This window comes from Dermochelys coriacea, chromosome 2 (assembly GCF_009764565.3).
Source record: "Dermochelys coriacea isolate rDerCor1 chromosome 2, rDerCor1.pri.v4, whole genome shotgun sequence".
Taxonomy (NCBI): Eukaryota; Metazoa; Chordata; order Testudines; family Dermochelyidae; genus Dermochelys; species Dermochelys coriacea.
The window spans coordinates 203,137,089-203,156,040 of record NC_050069.1 but is presented as its reverse complement, the minus strand read 5'-3'; the positions used below and the strand labels follow the sequence as shown (position 1 = coordinate 203,156,040).

At 40.8% G+C, this 18,952-nt stretch overlaps 1 protein-coding gene across 2 annotated transcripts in view; it reads left to right on the top strand.

The window, feature by feature from the left end:
- KCNH8 (potassium voltage-gated channel subfamily H member 8) overlaps window positions 1-18,952 on the top strand; it is a 412,103-nt gene that overhangs the window by 262,915 nt on the left and 130,236 nt on the right. The window lies entirely within an intron of this gene.

Genomic DNA, 18,952 nt, shown 5'->3' with positions numbered 1-18,952 from the left:
CTGAAATTTGACCCAAATGTCCATTCCTCAACCCCCCATTTGTGTATTTACAAAGTGAACAGGATTTATATATTAAACAAGGTTTTGCATATTTGATTTTAGAGGCTAAGTTCTTTTGAGTTTACCTAATTGTAAATTTCTATCTACTTACCTTCAACACAAGAAAAGACTGACATTCCTTTAACTGTCTCCTTTTCTTTTTAAAACGTAGTGTGTACTTTAATATGTTTTCCATGTATGATGTTTTAAATAATCAATTTTGTTTAGTTTTTCTAGTAACGTTTATTTAAGCATTTATTATTTTTCTTGAAGTGCATTAAACCAGTGGCAAGGGTTTGTTGCCCAAATCATATATGTCTGATGATGGTATTTAAAACATTCAGTAAAAGATCGACAATTTACGGACTATAACATTTTATAGGTACTGGTCCATCTTCATCCCTATAATAACCAGATTGAAATCAGTGAGTCACCAGGGATGATTTGGCCCAGTTTCTGTCATTTAAAGCTGTTATCTTTCCTGAGCTAAAAATGTGAACTCTACTAGCACACAAGAAATGGACAGTTCTTCACACACTCTCCTGTACCTTCATCACTAGGATTGGGGAAATGCTTTCTGCCTAAATTCAAACCCACTTGAGGTCAAGTATTTGCAAGTTTGGTGCATATTTCATTGTTTTTGAGTTCCTGTTTCACTTGGAATTGAGAAGAGATCCGATTTTTCAAAAAGGATTAAACTGGAGCACAGAGCAGGAGGAGTGAAAAACAAAGATTTTGAAAAATTAGCAGAGAGGAAGAGTCAATAGAAAAATTCTGATGAAAAGATAAATACCATATACAGGCTTTCCTTTAGTTAGGTTTTTTTGTCAAAGAAATTGGAGAATGAGGAGGTGAGCAAAGATTTTCAATTATAGATGTGGTGGGAGGTCTGAAATGCAAACTACTTTAGTGAATCCCGCAAACCAAAACAATAGCTCATGAGGTTTGCAAATCATGGAAAGTTAGGAGAGGCTTCCAGTTCTTAGTAGCTTCACAGTGTAATGGGTAGAACCTGGGCTGGCTTCTTTTCTAAAATCCTCCAGTGAATGGCCTTGTTTGTTTGGGAAGGGTGTGGAAGGGAGAGAACATGTTAATGGGGAAGGTCTGTACTTTTCAGGTTAAAACTAAGGGCCAGTTTCTTCAACTAGTTATCTTGTGTTTCTTCTGAGTGATGTTCAAGACTTCTGGAGCTTTTAAAGTTGTATTGGATGGGAAGTCCTCCTCCTCCCTCCCCCCAATTATATTTAGTTATAAAGGTTTGCATCTATAAACTAGGAGATGAATTGACTGTTATATGTGAGCAGGAAGGGGTTTGGTAGTGATTGGGTATTACTGCAACTACATCACTCTTTAAGGCAGTTACTATCACCCTGCAGCTTTCAGAATCATTCTAACTTCACTCTGAATGAGGAACAAAGAAGAATTTCTTCTGTCTTTTTCTTTGCTGGCCAACCATGAGTCACCCCTTTTCTTCACTTTCCTTTTTTTTTCTTCCTAGTTGTCTTTTCCTTTGACCTTACATAAAACCTTTTGTTCTTGTCTAGGTGAATAAAAGAGGGCAAGGACAATGGTAAAATTGGTTGGGTCTTGTAAACTCTGTTGATTTTCTTTGTTCTGTAAAATACAAAAGGGCTGAATAGAAACATGAGTATTTTAGGTGTGTTTTTGTTGTTTTTAAGAAAGGCCTGTTGCCTACTCAACACTATAATTATACCTGATAGAGGGATATAGGACTCATTCCCTTTCAGATGCCTGCTCAGGAAAATGGTGAGGGAAGTATACAAACAGCAGGGACCAAGTGTACAGAGAAGTTGGCTCTAGCTAAAACATCAGGTCCTTTTCTTGCCTCCTTGAATGTCTCTCCCCCCCACACACACTCTTCTTTAAAAGTTGCTGCAAGAGGAATGACTGATGGGAAAACTAGTGGGAAGGTTAAAAGTGCCTGACCTGGAACTAACTGAGGAAGTTGGAGGGAGAAAGTCAGGGAGAGGAACACCTAAGCAACGCACCTCTCCAGCTTACCATCAGGCTACCAAAATCCTGTCTGATTCTCTGTCATGCTTGTCTATTGTTCATGTTTTCTTCCACTTTGTCACGAATTTGTTTGTACAAAACAGCTACTGGGGCTGCCTGACGAGCTCCTCACAAAGTGCCGTGCAGAAACCTCACAAAGCTATAGCAGAAGAGGGGGGCGATACAAAGAAAGCCCAGTGTTTGAATTGGTCACACATTCAGTGCAGAAACAAAATAAGAAAAAAAGTTGTGCTCAACAGGCATATTAAACAGCCTTCAAAGGACATTGTCAGCGGGTTTAGGCTCTGAAAGTTAGTTTATTCAAACACACTTAGCACTGTCTCAGTTACCAGGCAAACTTCCCCTCTGATTCCCATTGAATGTACACACGCCCTACAGTCTCAGGCCATGGGTCATCACATCATATCAATAATGTGATTCTCTGACTCTGACTGGGCCCTAGGTGGCAGTGTCCTGGTACTAACCATGATTGCCTCAGCAGGCCTGACTAAAGGTATATCTACACTTATGACGGCATGTACACACACTGCACGCCCAACTAGCGCTGTTATAAATAGACTGTGAGGCACAATGTAGGTGAGTAGAGTGCCCTATACTCCTGTACTCCCAGGGTATATACTCCATATGGCTCTCTACACTCCCAAGCAGTCCCTCCCATGTCTACGCTGTTGCAGTGTAGTGTCCTGCTGTGTCCTACAGTGAAGAGCTACTGGAGCCTTTCACTGTAGTGTGTAGCAACACACCATAGTAACAAGTGTGGATGCAGCCTGTGGCACGTACCTACATGTGTAGCGCCTGTCTTCTACATGCTTATAAATATACATAAATATAGGCATAGCTTTAGGCTCAGGCCTTGCAGTTCTGTGCTCTCTGGGGGCAATGACCGTGGTAATTAGAGATCAAACACCCTCCTTAAAGTAAAATAGCATTTATTTAGAACAGAAGCATTTGTAGAAAACATATAAAAACAATATAGCACGTTACACATGTGTCTAGCTTAACAGGTGTTTAACCATCTTCCATGTGGGGACAGAGGAAGAAATAGCTTCCTATACACTGTTCCTCAGAGCCTCTTTCTGTCAGCTTGTCTCCCTGTCAAAGCTCACTGATGCTCCCTGGATAGCTCCTGGTGACTCACCACCCTTTGCAGAGATCAAGACAACTTTTTAACTCTTTATAACCCATTTGATCTCTAGACTCCCAGCCTCACAAAAGAGCTGTGTGACTTCCCCCTAGAGCCTGGAAGGATGCCACTGTATTTTAAGTGTGAGCTTCCAGGTCTTATCTGGGAAGCTATTTTGTTGTCTTTCTGTACCAACCCCATTGAATTCAAGTATTAGAGGCTGCCCTTTTTAGAGCTAGTGAGCCTGGGGCTAGCCAGCTCTGTTCTGAGGCAGAGTGCCATTAAGGACCAGTGTTTGGGCCTGGTAGAGGGGATAATCAGACCCAGCAGGGAAGAGGTCAGGTGATACCTTGTCAAGGTTCCTTCCCCACTCTGAACTCTAGGGTACAGATGTGGGGACCTGCATGAAAATCTCCTAAGCTTACTTTTACCAGCTTAGGTTAAAACTTCCCCAAGGTACAAACTATTTTACCCTTTGCCCTTGGACTTCCACTGCCACCAATAAACGTCCGGCTTTATTTTTTGACAAAGAGTTGTTTGGAAACGTCTTTCCCCCCAAAATCCTCACCAAAACTTTGCACCCGCCTTCCTGGGGAAGGCTTGATAAAAATCCTCACTAATTTGCACAGCTGACCACAGACCCAAACCCTTGGATCTTAAGAACAATGAAAAAAACATTCAATTTCTTACAAGAAGAATTTTAATATAAGAAAAGGTAAAAAGAATCACCTCTGTAAAATCAGGATAGTAAATACCTTACAGGGTAATTAGATTCAAAACATAGAGAATCCCTCTAGGCAAAACCTTAAATTACAAGAAAGACACAGACAAGAATATTCATTCTATTCAGCACAGTCTAATTTCTCAGCCATTTAAAGAAATCATAATCTAACACATATCTAGCTAGATTACTTACTAAATTCTAAGACTCCATTCCTGTTCTGTCCCAGCAAAAGCATCACACAGACAGACCCTTTGATTCTCCCTCCCTCCAGTTTTGAAAGTATCTTGTCTCCTCATTGGTCATTGTGGTCAGGTGCCAGCGAGGTTATCCTAGCTTCTTAATCCTTTAAAGGTGAAAGGATTTTTTCCTCTGGCCAGGAGGGATTTTAAAGGTGTTTACCCTTCCCTTTAAATTTATGACATACTTGTAAAGGTTGAAAGAGTTGAACTGAGAAGGCTTGCTACAAGGAAGCAGTTTGGCTCAGGGAGTGGGGCAGAGGGGGTGGCAGGAAAGATTTTCAGGCAGACAGCTTCTCCGAGGACTGAGGAAGAGCTGCCAGGGGCATGTAAACTCTGGATCAGGAAAATTGTGCAGCTGTTTAGATTAACGTTGAACTGTTTATTTTGGGGATTTTGCTGAAGATTGTAGCACCACCAGTAAATGAAGCCCCTAGGGGAAAAAGGCCTGATCCAGACTCTGGGCATAGAGACAGTTCAGCAGCTTACATGGACATATAATAAACATTCCATTATCACCTCTAGACAATAACTTCCCCTTGCAGAACAGGTCACATACAGCTTTCGTAACATTATTACATATCAGCTTCACATCTGTCATCAGCAGCATTGCCAAGCTTCTCTCCATATGTTATATGTAATAATTTAATACAGGGGTTTTTAAAAGGAAAACAATTTAAAATATTGAAAGTATTAGAATAGTTGCAAAAAGAAAAGGAGTACTTGTGGCACCTTAGAGACTAACAAATTTATTAGAGCATAAGCTTTCGTGAGCTACAGCTCACTTCATCGGATGCGAAAACTAGCTGAGCTGTAGCTCACGAAAGCTTATGCTCTAATAAATTTGTTAGTCTCTAAGGTGCCACAAGTACTCCTTTTCTTTTTGCGAATACAGACTAACACGGCTGCTACTCTGAAACCTTAGAATAGTTGGAAAACAATGGGCTCAAAGTCTCAAACAAGGACTAAGTCACCTTCCATAAAATGTACATCAAATTTCTACCTAAGCATATGCACTCTCCATATATTAGAACAGTGGGCTATATTCTGCCCTCAGCCAGATTTGTGTAACCACATTGGTTTTTTTCACATGCAAGTTATTTGCTGGTAAGACATAATGCTAGATTTTTGAGCTCCCTGTGAAATCTGATTAGTGCTACTGTAGCAATGAGTGCATTAGTGGTGGTCCTCCCCCTCTAGGTCAGTGAGAGGCTGCCCTGCCTCACTACATAAATGGATATCGCCCACAGTCAGGGAATTAGCTGAGCACTAACAATCTATGGCTCTGGCCTGTAGTCAAGGCAGCGCAGCAAAAGAGTCTCTGAGCCCAGGCCCTCAGGCAGGGAGGGGCAACAGTCTGGCTCTGGCCTGTAATCAGGACAGAGCAGCAAAGGGTCAGGCGTTCTAGCTCCAGAAGATGGCCGATAAACGTGGGCCTTTTGGCCTAGAGATGGGAGGCTGCCACCCCAGGGGTGGATGGCAGGGGGTAGATGGACCTGGGCCTACCTGACTCCACCAAGCCCCAGGCCAGGGCCCTAACAGTAGTGGAGTTAGGGGTCAGTGGGGAATCCAGCTTCAACACACTAACTGCAGTTTAGGCAGCGATGCAGCTAGACTGAGGTCAGCTACCCCGGGCCACTTCCTACCCTCCTCTCAGGTTGTACTGGATCCATTGAGTGTCCTCCAACTCCTCAGGATTGGTAGCCAGTCGCCGTTCCAGCAACTCCTCAATGTCTCAGTCTGCTGGCAACCCCAGCCACTTTGGCTAGTCCTCAGTTTGGCGTAGCTCCCCTTCAGTCTCCAGGCTCAGGAGTGGGCAGAAGGTGTCTGTTTCCTCTGGCGGCTGCAGCCCAACTGAGCTCCAGAACTTGCCCTTTATACTTCCTGTCCCATCTCCTGACTTCGGGTGGGAGGGGCAAGTATGGCCTGGCTCTGCCCACCTGGGTTCAAAGAGTGGACCCTCCCCTTGTGCCTCAGTGGGAGGCACTCCACCTCACTACAGACAGTATAAAGCTGATTCAAGCTGGCTAAAATTACCCATAATGCAAGGGAATCCTCAAGTGTGGTAGAAGCAGCGCATCCAGCCTTATACCACCCCATCTCCCCAGATAAGGGAGGTATGTGGAGGAGGTGGAAAGAGTTTGGCTGGTGTGCTGCAGCACACTGGCAATCTCCAGATGCCACTTGGAGCCATAACCTGGAACAATCTTGAGGTTGCTTTACCTTACACCTGGGGCCACACTTGCCCCTGGAAGCCCCAAGGATGGGAGAGGATAAAGATGTCATAGACACACCTTCTTCCTGAGAGTACATCTGAGCTGAACCCAAGGACTGGAACCATAGAATGTCACAAACCGGTAATATTGTATGAATTTGTTCATGTTTGTGTAGCCTCTTCTTTGTCATTGAGTTACCCTGTGAATAGTCCCAGGGTAATTAGTATAAGCGTAGTAGAGTTGAGTCCAAGGTAAATAGAACTCACTAGTGAAGTAGAGTTTGTCCTGTTAATTTATACATCTGCATCATATTTTATCTCAAAACGTGCTGGGATTTAAATACAATCAATGAGACCACTCTCTAAGTAGGATATAACTGAGCATAAGTACAAGTCACAAGAGCAGGTCCTTAATAATGAGGAGCTTCTCCTGTTTTATAAAGGATGAGAGTCCACATTTATTTAGAGCCCAATTCTGACACTTGCTCACATTAACTAATACCGTACTCCATTAAGAGTTCCACTGATTTCAGAAGGACTACTTGCTAAGTAAGGTACTGCTTAATGCAGGTAAGGGTGGCAGAACCTGGCCCTTAGTTTTTGTACCTAATCTGCCAATTGCATTTTACCATTACCTTTTTATTCAATATAATTTAAAACCACAACTGACACTCAGTTTTTAAAGATGTCTGTGATACAAAGCCCACTGCAGGCAATGAAAGTCTTTCTATGGACTCTAGTAGGCTTTAGATCAAGCCCTAAGCCAGTATTTTGAGAAAGATGTATATGTATCTTTATTCTGCTGTTTGGTTACAAAAGAACATGTCTCCTCCTTAGAAGCAGGTTTTTTCTTCTCCTGTTAGCTGTGGTAGCAAGTGCTTTATAGCTGAAAAGCCCCTCTGGATTAATGGTATTGCCACTATAGTGCATCTAGCAGCTGAAAGAAAAAGATGTCTTTGGTTGGAGGAGGGACAAAAATTAATGATTCTTTGTTTTTATACATAGACTTGTTTCAGATCATATTTCTTTTGTTAACTTCCTTACCACTTTTAGTGTTTCCTCAGAAAGCTTTCAACACAGAATAAAGTCTGAGGTTTTGCTGATGCTCTAAAATTTTTAGGCTGTAATATTGTAACTATTACTTAGGACCTAGTTGTGCTAACAGATGTACATCATAACCCTGATCCCATACCATTGACTTCGATGGGACATGCATGGGGCCCATGTATCTGTTTCTTTGGCTAATTTAAACAAACCAGGTACTTAGTTTGCATTTGGGTTAGGGAGAGGGGAATGATAAAGTGCTTCTAATGAAAATACACAAAGCAGAAAAGTGTGTGTGCTGTGTTCTTATTGAGCCAAATCATGAAGTTCTTCCTCAGTTCTTTGTCCTTATTCCCACTATAAGGAATTTAAAATAATAAATGCAAGAATGTTGCCATTCAGTTATGAGAAGAAAAGCAGGTGATTTTTCATTAGGGGGTAGGCTGTGGTTCCTGTCTGCAGACGGGGGAGCAGTTATAGGAGTAGACTGACCTCTGTTGTCGTCAGTGTGAGTAACTGTCACCTGTATTGATTCATATTTAAGTTCAACTTGTTTCGTATGTATTTAGATAGGTTGTTTCTATGTGCAGGCTTGTCTATTTACACACGCTGATGTAAACATGACAAAATGCTAATGAATCAGCTGTTATTATATTGTGTTGAAGCAGGCTGTGGAACTTACGAAATGCTCACATCTATGGCTCACGGATAATAGGTTGGGCACTCTTCATCTAGACCATCCCTGACAGGTGTTTTGTCTGACATGTTCTTAAAAATCTCCAATGATGGAGATTCTACAAACTCTCTAGGTAACGTGTTCCTAACCGTAATGGTAGTTAAGAACAGGAAGTTTTTTCCCATGTCTAACTTAAATTTTCCTTGTTGCAATTTCAGCCCATTACTGCTTGTCCTGTCCTCAGTGGTTAAGGAGAGCGATTTATCACTTCCTCTTTATAACAGCCTTTTATGTACTTGAAGACTGTTATTTTGTCCCCCTTCCGTCTTCTCTTCTCCGGACTAAACAAACTCAATTTTTTTTCAATCTTTCTATGTCGGTCAAGTTTTCTAGACCTTTAATCGTTATGTTGCTCTTCTCTTGACTTTCTCTAATTTGTCAACATCTTCCCAAAGCGTGGTGCCCAGTACTCCGGTAGAGGGCTTATCAGTGCTAAATAAAGTGAAGAATTACTTTTAGTTTCTTGCTTACAATGCTCCTGCTAATACATCCCAGAATGATGTTCATTTTTTTGCAACAGCATTATATTGTTGACACACTTGGTTTATGATCTTCTGTAACTCCCAGACCATTTTCTGCAGTACTTCTTCCTAGACAGTCATTTACCATTTTGCATTTGTGCCATTAATTATTCCTTCCTGAGTGTAGTACTTTGAAATTGTCCTTATGGAATTTCATCCTATTTATTTCAAACCATTTCGCCGGTTTGTCACAATCATTTTGAATTCTAATCTTGTCCTCCAAAGCCCTTGCTATCCCTCCCAGCTTGATGTCATCCGCAGAATTTATAAGTGCACTCTCTGCGCCGTTTATGGCAAATCCAAATCGTTTACATTGATACTGAATAGAATTGGACCAGGACAGATCGCTGCAGGATCCCACTCAATATGGGATATGAGAAGGTGATACAACCTGAGACTTCTTGTCTAGGACTTGAGACCCTCACCTGAGCAAGTCTTGCAGCCTTCACCAGCCAAGAAAGCAGTTGTTTAGTCATAGTGCAGTTTGACTTTATTGCCTAATAAAGCACAACTACTGGGCACAACTACATGATTTTCTGCAAAAATAAGATTTTCAGTTAGCTGGCACAGAATAGAGGCTCTGATTCTGATCTCACTTACACCAGTGTAATTCCACTGACTTCACTGGCATTGCTTCTCATTTCCACAGGTTTAACTGAGATCAGAATAAGGCACAGAGTCTTTATTGCCTGTTTTGAATTAGTCCATGCTGAGTTAGCCCCCTCATGTTCTTACCAGCTATGAGAAGTGTCTTTTAGATCTGGCTGTACAAGAAACAGACAGTACTGAAAATGTTTCTTGTTGCTAAATGCATTCACCCTATGAGAACTGTATGATCTGTTGAAACTGGACCACCATGAATATATAGTGAGCAGATTAGTAGGCAGCCAAGAGTCAGGATGCTGCTTCTCTTAGATAGTCAAGAGCTGTCAGTATAATTTTATGTAACAGTCTTGAGCAGTTCTCCCTCCTGTCAGCCATAACTTCAGCCACACTTTTTATTAGTTCACCTATAGTAACACTTACAATACTGTAGTTATGGAGGACTTATTATCAGCACCAACTTAGAACACCTATACTCAGAATGGAAAAAAATGTCAAATTTGCCTCTTTGGAAAGGATTCAAAAAACCCCTTTCATTTAAACTTTCATATGTTTCTTTCAACAAATTGTCTTTATTCTCTTTTCTGATTTATACTTGGTAAGTAGTTTTTATTACTTTTGTGACCATTATGTTTGACTCAGTAACAGAAAAGCTCTGCAAGCTTTTGGACCATTCTACTTGCACTTATGTTACAAAGTTGCAGTATAAAACTCTCCACGCTGAACTTATTCTTTGCATAGTTTGTCTAAATTCTGTCAGTATATCTGAAGTCAGTTGTGAAGCTGGAATCTTCATCATGACAATTATCAAATATCATATCCAGAGTTTAGTGGCTTAGATAGTTTTAATGCTAGGAAGGTTTTTTCAGGCTGATGCAGAAACTTGAAGCATTCATCATTCTTTTCATTAGTTTTTTTGCAGTCACCAGCAATCTTGTCAGAAGCTCTGGGGATACATTTTGAATATATCCTTGTGAGTCACTTGCACACCTGTCTAGGTTAAACTCAAGTTACACTTCTTTCAGAGAAAAGGCTATTTTTTAGGTGTTTGCAAAACCGGAGATATTCAAAGCTGCTAGTTTTTCACTTTTATGATGAGTTTTAGCATATTAATTAACGTCTCCTAGTAATCTGAGATATGACACAGCAGTCTTAGTGGTAAGATAAAAGCCAAGTTAGAAAAACAGCAGTGCTGTTACACTCTGTACATGACCAAGTAATGAGGAAGCTGTGATGATAACAATTAATACTTAACATTTCTTACACCTTTACTGTGCTGTACAAATGTTAATTAATCCTCACAACATTGTATAATGAAGTAAATAACATACTTCCCAATGTATGTAACAAAACTGAAGCAGAGAAGTTAAATGGCTGCCAGAGACCACAGAGGGGAGCATGTACCAGAGCTCAGATTAGACCTCAAGATTGTTGGCTCCATGCTTATCCTTAGGTAGTGCCCTAATGAATACTATTAATTATTATTCATGCTGATTATTCCAGCTGTGTTTCGTACAGACTTAGGCCTCATCCTGCTGTTGGTTACTTATTAAATTATTTTCCGGAAGTGACATTAGCAGTATTGCCAACTCCAAGTTTTTAAAGCATGAGCCAGTCCCCCATCATGAGATTTTTAAAATACCGTTCTGTGGGGGTGGGGTGGGGGGTTTAATCCTTTAAAGTTCATGTTTTCAAGCTTTCTTTACAACTATGAGGGCTAGAACGAACTTTTTTTTAAAAAGAAGAAAGAAAAATACTGAAGCTCTCATGAATCTTAGGACTCCAGGTGCTGGGGTTTTAAGAAAAATACCAACTGTTACAAGACTTGTGATAAAATCAAGATAGTTGACAAAACTACACTTGTAGACCCTGATCTTGTATGGCAGACCTTTCACCAACTCCCATAGACATGGGATCTGCCCTCAGTCTAAATTGCAGGATTGGGGCCTATACAAAAATTTAGTTTAATTTCGTTTTAGTAAGTATCCAATTTATGAAGTGTGTGTGTGTGTGTGTGTGTGTGTGTGTATGTATGTGTGTAGATACATAGAATAATGCTTTAGGCTAGATTATGACCAACTCTTACCCCCTGAGTATGAGGCAATGCGTAGCTACATACCCCCTAGGAGAAGCCCTAGGAAGAAATTGTGATTGACTCTCAGTCCTACCCTGGTTCTCCACCCTTGCTCCCATGAGGAAGTAAATTACTGCTGCCCTGAAAAGATTGCAACTTACTGCCTCCATCACACTGGCAGGCATGATGGGGAGGCAAAGCCAAGGCGCCACTCATTTCCCGCCTTATCATGATCATTTTACTCTGAGTGGGAATAGAAGCTATGGGGAGCTTGCTTTCCCTATCTCTGTGCCCTGTCACAATCCAGGCAGGCCACACAGGGCATTGTGAGGAGTTTTACACCCCTGCTGTCCTGTCTGACCACATAAGTGTAACTGACAATCTTGCCCTTCATTTGTTTGGTCATAGAAGCGAAACATACACCAAACTAAGCCTGACGTTGATGAAATGTCGCACATGTGGGTCAGTCATTGTTCTAGTTTTGCAGCTTCAGGTTTTTTATATTTTTTTCTCTTAATTCTCGATATATTCTTGATTACATTTATAGAACTAAATGGGTTCTCTCCTATGTCAACAAGAGCAACTTTGAATGTCCAAGACTCTCCACCCATAAATGTGTATTCTAGTTAAGATTTGGGGCCAAATCCTGGGCTGTGGGACCCACTGGGCTTGGGCAGGGTGCAAGTCAGTGCAGAATTTTGGCCAACTCAGTTTAAATCAGGGTGTAGCTATAGTTTTATGCAACATCTGTAAATGTCTCTTCATACCAGTGTGATTATGGACTGATGATTTCTAAAAGGGGAGGGGGGGGGAAAGAACGATCAAGCTAAAACAAAGTTACTGAAGGAGTACTTCAGCCATTCAAAGTGGGATATCTTGAAAAGCTGGAAGAGGGTCATCTCTTTAAATGCTCAGGTTAACAAGCCACAGTTAGAGCGGACTTGACCCCCCCCATCCCATGCACGCGCACACACCAATTTAGAGTTAGCATATGTAGGATTATGACTTCTAGCAGGAGAAGAACTACACTGTTGACTAAATATACAGTATGTCATTCACTAGCCATTGTCAGAACTTAGCTCAGTCTATGATCTCTGCCTCTGAATTATTAATTAAATCTCTGTTCCAGTGCGTTTATTGTATTTAATTTTAATTCACCATTATCTTGCCAATGACATAATACCTGTTACTTTGAAACTGCAGTCTTTTCTATTTTTTGAGAAGCATCTTTAAGAGGAGGAATAAAAGATATAATTATATCTCACTTGAGCAGTGGCTTCTTCAATTGAAGAAAATGTATCAAGGCTCTAGTAACTTGGGGTGATCCCATTGAAGGTCCTTTGTTGTGTGAGATGTACATACATCTCCTTGCTTGTCTATTTCTGATGTCTAGGAAAAGAAAAGGGTGAGTTCAGTCCGATACACATTCTTTCCCAATTAATGTATGAAAGAAACATTTGTCAGTTCCAATTCTTGTGAAATGTTTTGGGACTTCCAGTTGCTTACAGATTAACCAACCAGTTCAGATTATCCTCTTCAGAATTATAGCAAATTGATTAGCCCCATATATGGGTATGTGAATATTGGTGGTACTTAAATGGTTAGAGTAAAAGACAATCATCTCAAAACTTAACCAATCACAAATCATTCTTAAGGTTTGTAAGACTTTGGCAACACCCATTTCAATATTTTACACTTTATTTACAAAAAGAAAAGGAGTACTTGTGGCACCTTAGAGACTAACAAATTTATTTGAGCATAAGCTTTCGTGAGCTACAGCTCACTTAGTGGGTTTCAAAAATTTGGGGGGGAAGAAAAGAAAGTATCATAATACCATGATAAAGGCTATTTTTGAGACATTTCTGAGATGAGTGGAACAGGAAGTGCTGGAAATTTCATAAGAGTATCTATTCTGGAGAATTTTCCTTTGTTTGATAGCTGTGCTGGAAGTTTGGGTAATCATCATCTGAACTGGATCTCCAACCCTGTTGTGTTTCGCCCATCGTAAATAGTTAGTATTTCAATATATTGGATATTGTGCACCTAATGCACTGACTGGAAATACATTGTTAATTCAGGAAAAATCCACACTCCATTCCCAGTCCTTCAGTCATTGAAATCAGTGCCCTGGTAAGTAATAATTTATCTTTTTCTACTCAGTCAGTTGCTTTGAAAAGTTGTCAAATGTCAGTTCTGGATTACCAAATCAATTTTGCAAAGAAAACTTCTCACAAAAGAGAAAATTAATTTCTGTTGATATTTCTTCCAAATATCTGTCTAAAAATATAAGGCTTGATTCTGCCACACTTACTCAGGTTGAGAAGTACTGGCTCATATGAATAATTCCATTGAAGTTGACTGGACTAAACTTTTTAGTATATACTACAAGGGAGGGGAAGTTCCTCTGATTCTTTCATCAACATCCATCCTCTACTTAATTTTACAGAATCTATCACTTACGTGCCACACTGCTAGAATTCACACACAAAAATCTTAATAGAAACAAACTGATTTTACATATGCAGATCCACTCACCAGTGTGTGCAGCTGGTAGTATATAGGTGAGTTTTGAATACACAAAGCTCTATGTTCACAAATGCGGGCCATGTTGAGGCCGACTTGAAAGTTTGGATCCAAGTTTCTACTTTCCTTGTATCTGACACATCCTACTCATAAAAGATTTTAAAAAATCATCATCATTGTCAAAGTGTTGCTGCAAATGAAAAATGGTCAGGAATTTTCCATTTGGTTTTTTTTTACAGATATTCAGTTTCTGAAAAATCAAAAATTTCTGTGGGGAAATTTTGATTTTTGCTGAAATTTTTTGAATCTCCATTGGGAAAATTGAAATGAAATATTTCATTGAGGGTGTGGTTGTCTTGATTCAAAATATTTCCTTTTGTTGAACCCAGTAGAAACATTAAATTTTGGATGAGTTCAGTATTTAAGCTGTGAAAGTTTGAACTACCCTGGTCCATCATGAGAGTTAAAGTTCAAGTGTCTCGTGCTCCCATTCTCCTTTTTCTCCTGTATGGGCCATCTGGCTTGACTATATCTCCCATTATGCATCATAGTCTCCTCTCTGGTTGAACCACTGCAATGAATCATGGGAGTTCCATGACTGAGCTACATCCTCTGAGATCTATTCCACCTAGCTAGCCCAGCCCCTAGAGGAGAAAGGGGACATGAAGCATCTGAATTACAGCTCCCATGAGGCACCACCGTGGTTCAAATGGATAGAGTTCAGTGTTAAACCAAGCTGAACTGTTACATTTCCAAATCAAAAATTTTTTGGAGCTTTCCATTACACAAAATATATAGATATAGATGTTTTGAGTTTTCAAGATGAAAACATGTTGAAATGTCAGCATTTCCTATGGGATGGAAATTCCAGTTTTGGACCAGCCTTATTGCTTGCATACATTACACGAAATGTTTTTCTTCACATTTAGTGCTATATAAAAATGCTTATCCCAAAAGTAAAATGAGCAAGTATTCTACTTTTTGCTGTTCCCTCTTAAGTCTGAAAAATTATAGGATTTTGTGCTAATGAAAAGCAGTTTTCACAGCTGAAAAATGTTTCTTCCTAGTTGGGGAAAGGGCCTTTTGTCCAAGGGTTAAAACTACATACGGTAGGCAAAACTTGGACCATGTTGACCTTTTTGACCCAGGCTGAATCTATGTTTAATATGATCATACGTTGGATGGCAACTGTTGAGGCTGCATCACCAGTTTCTTAAGCAAATTTTAATGCACTTTACTGCCCTGCTCACATCTGGGCAGACAATTCAGATACTGAAATGTTAATGCTCCAGTAGTCCAGCAGGGAGTAAAAGCAAGCAAGATAAGTAAAAATAGGACTTGGAAGAAATGAAGACAAGTGAAACCATCTTGGATATTTTTCCTTTTAAATTTTATTTGAGCTCAGCCTATGCACTTTTAGGAGACTCAGGGAACTTGTGATTTCTGCTCTGTGGAGGGAGGACATATATACATAATGTTAACCAAAGCTATTTTATTTTGGGGAAATGTAAAAGAAAAAATGCAGCGTTCTAGTGAGATATAGTGTGATCTATAGACACAGTCTGTAGAATTTCAAAGACATTAATTCACTTTCCAGAACTCAATGAATCATTCAAGCTTAGGTTGAGAGTAGAAAAGTCAGTACTGCCAATGCAGAGGGACTGAGCCATAAAGAACTTAGAGAAAAGTGTTCAGACTTTTTATGTAGTTGCTAACATTTTTTCAGAAGAAATCATGGTACCTGGATGTAGTCCCTGTCTTTGGTGATATGCGTCACAATTAAAAATCATGCGTGATGTGAACTGCAGATGACTTGCATATTTGTCTGTTTATGCCGCAAAGCAATCACTGTTGACATCAGTGGAAATACCTTGTTTGGAACAATTTCTGCACAGGTAATAGAGATCCTCAGTGCAAACTGGAGTGAAGAATTAAGAACATAAGGACACCCATACTGGGTCAGACCAATGGTCCATCTAGCCCAGGGCCGGGCAAACTTTTTGGCCTGAGGGTCAGATACGGGAGGCTGCGCCTCCCCAAACAGCCAGGTGTGGCCCGTCCCCTATCCGACCTCCTCCTGCTTCTTGCCCCCTGACGGCCCCCCCTCAAGACTTCTACCCCATCCAACCCACTGTTCCCTGCCCCCTGATGGCCCCCTGCCCCATCCATCCCTCCCTGTCCCCTGACTGCCTTGGACCCCCCCATCCAACACCCACTCCTTCCTGACTCCGCCCCCAGGACCCCTGCCCCTATTCAACCCCCTGTTCCCCACCCTCTGACCACCCCAACCCCTATCCACACTCAAGCCCGCTGACCTCCACCCAAACTCCACTGCCCTCTATCCAACCTCCCCTGCTCTCTGCCCCCTTACTGCGCTGCCTGGAGCATCAGTGGCTGGCGGCGCTACCACCGCACTACCCAGAGCACTAGGACAGGCAGCCGTGCCACCTGGCTGGAGCCAGCCACGCCAGCACGCAGCACAGAGCACCAGGTCAGGCTGCAGCTCTGCAGCTGCACTGGCGGTGCAGTGAGCTGAGGCTGCAGGGGAGACGGAACAGCAGGGGAGGGGCCAGGGTTTAGCCTCCCGGGCCGGGAGCTCAGGGACCAGGCAGGAGGGATGTTGCCTGCAGGCCTTAGTTTACCCATCTCTGATCTAGCCTATTATCCTGTCTTCCGACAGTGGTTTGTGCCAGAAAGTAGTGAACAGAACAGGGAAGAACATCTTCAGAGGTTTAGGGCCACCCAACACATGGGGCTGCATCCCTGGCAATCTTTGCTAATAGCCATTGATGGACCTATCTTCCATGAACTTATCGAATTCTTTTTCGAACCCAGTTATACTTTGGGCCTTCCCAACATCCCCTGGCTATGAGTTCCACAGGTTGTCACTGTACATTGAAGGACTTATTTGTGTTAAACCTGCTGCCCATTAATTTAATTGTGTCACCCCAGGTTCTCATGTTATGTGAAGGCATAAATAGCACTTTCCTATTGACTTCCTGCATGCCATTCATGATTCTAGAGACATCTATCCAATCTTCCCTCCGTTGTCTCTTTTCCGGCTGAACAGTCTCAGTATTTTTTTTAATCTCTCCTCATATGGAAGCTGTTCCGCACCCCTCATCATTTTTGTTATCCTTCTCTGTACTTTTCCCAATTCTAATGTATCTTTTTTGTGGTGGGGGAACCAAAACTGCATGCGTGCATTCAAGGTGTGGGAGTACCATAGATTTATATAGTGACATTATAACATTTTCTGTCTTATCTGTCCCTTTCCTAATGGTTCCTACCATTCTGTTAACTTCTTTGACTGCCATTGCACATTTAGCAGATGTTTTCAGAGAGCTATTCTCAATGATTCCAAAATCTTTCATCAGCTTTCATCTGTCATTTTGGTGCCCCATCACTCAGTTTTGTGTAATCCCTTTGTAATTCTTCGCAGTCAGCTTTGGACTCAACTATCTTGAGTAATTTTGTATCATCTGCAAACTTTAAAATCTCACTGTTGAGCTATTTTTTCAGATCACTTATGAATATGCTGAACAGCACTGGTCCCAGCACAGATATTTGCGGGACCCTCACAATTTACCTCTCTTCACTGTGAAAACTGACCATTTATTCCTACCCTATTTCCTGTCTTTTAACCAGTTATTGATCTGCGAGAGGACCTTCCGTCTTATCCGATGACTCCTTACTTTGCTTAAGACCCTTTGGTGTGGGACTTTGTCAAAGGCTTTCTTTGAAAGTCCAAGTATACAACACTGACTGGAACACCCTTGTCCAAATGCTTGTTGACTCCCCTAAAAAATTCTAATAGATTTGTGAAGAATGATTTTCCTTTATAAAAGCTGTGTTGACTTTTCCCCAATATATTGTGTTCATCTACATGTCTGATAATTCTGTTCTTTACTATAGTTTCAACCAATTTGCCTGGTACCGATGCTAGGCTTACTGGCCTGCAATTGCCAGGATTGCCTCTGCTGGAGCCTTTTTAAAAAAATCAGCATCACATTAGCTATCCTGAAGTCATCTGGTATAGAGGTTGACTTAAGCAATGAGTTACATACCACAGTTAGTAGTTTTGCAATTTAATATTTGAATTCCTTCAGAACTCTTGAGTAAATACCATCTGATCTTGGTAACTTATCTGTTTAATTTATGAATTTGTTCCTAAACGTCCTCTATTGACACCTCTATCTGGGACAGTTCCTCAAATTTGTTATCTAAAAAGAATGGCTCAGGTGTGGAAATTTCTCTCACATCCTCTGCAGTGAAGACCAATGCAAAGAATTCATTTAGCTTCTCTGCAATGGCCTTGTCTTCCTTGAGGGCTCCTTTAGCCTCTTGATCATCCATTGGCCTCAGTGATCATTTGACGGGCTTCCTGCTTCTGATGTACTTCAAAAGGTTTTTCCTGTTAGTTTTTGTGTATGTTGCTAGTTGCTCTTCAGATTCTTTTTTTTGGCCTGTGTAATTTTACACTTGACTCTTGCACTTGACTTGCCAGAGTGTGTTACTTTCTATTTTCCTCAATAGGATTTGATTTCTAGTTTTTAAAAAATGTCTTTTTGCTTCAAACCGCCTAAACTCTGTTTAGTCATGATGGCTTTTTTTTTATCCTTTTAGTGGGTTTTTTTTATTATTATTATTTGAGGTATACATCTGTTGGAGCCTCTAAATTATATTTTTATTATAGTTGACTCTATGCTTTCTTTCAAATGTCGTGCCATTCCCCTATCAGCATGACCTACTCTCATTCCTATATATTTCATACCCTGTTATTATCATGTTTCATTGGTTATCTGTTTCTGTGATGCCTATTATATCAATATCCTCATTTAATATCAGGCACTCAAGTTCACACATCTTAGTATTTAGACTTCTTGCATTTGTATACAAGCACTTATAAAATGTATCAATATTTAGCTGTCTGCCTTCATGTGATGTAATTGAATGGGATTCTTTTTCATTTGACTGTTTCTCTTCAGTTCCTACTTGTACTTTACCAACCTCTGTCCTCTCCTCTTTACCAGACTATCGAGTATCCCCTTTTAATAAATCCTTCCCTAAGGTATGTATC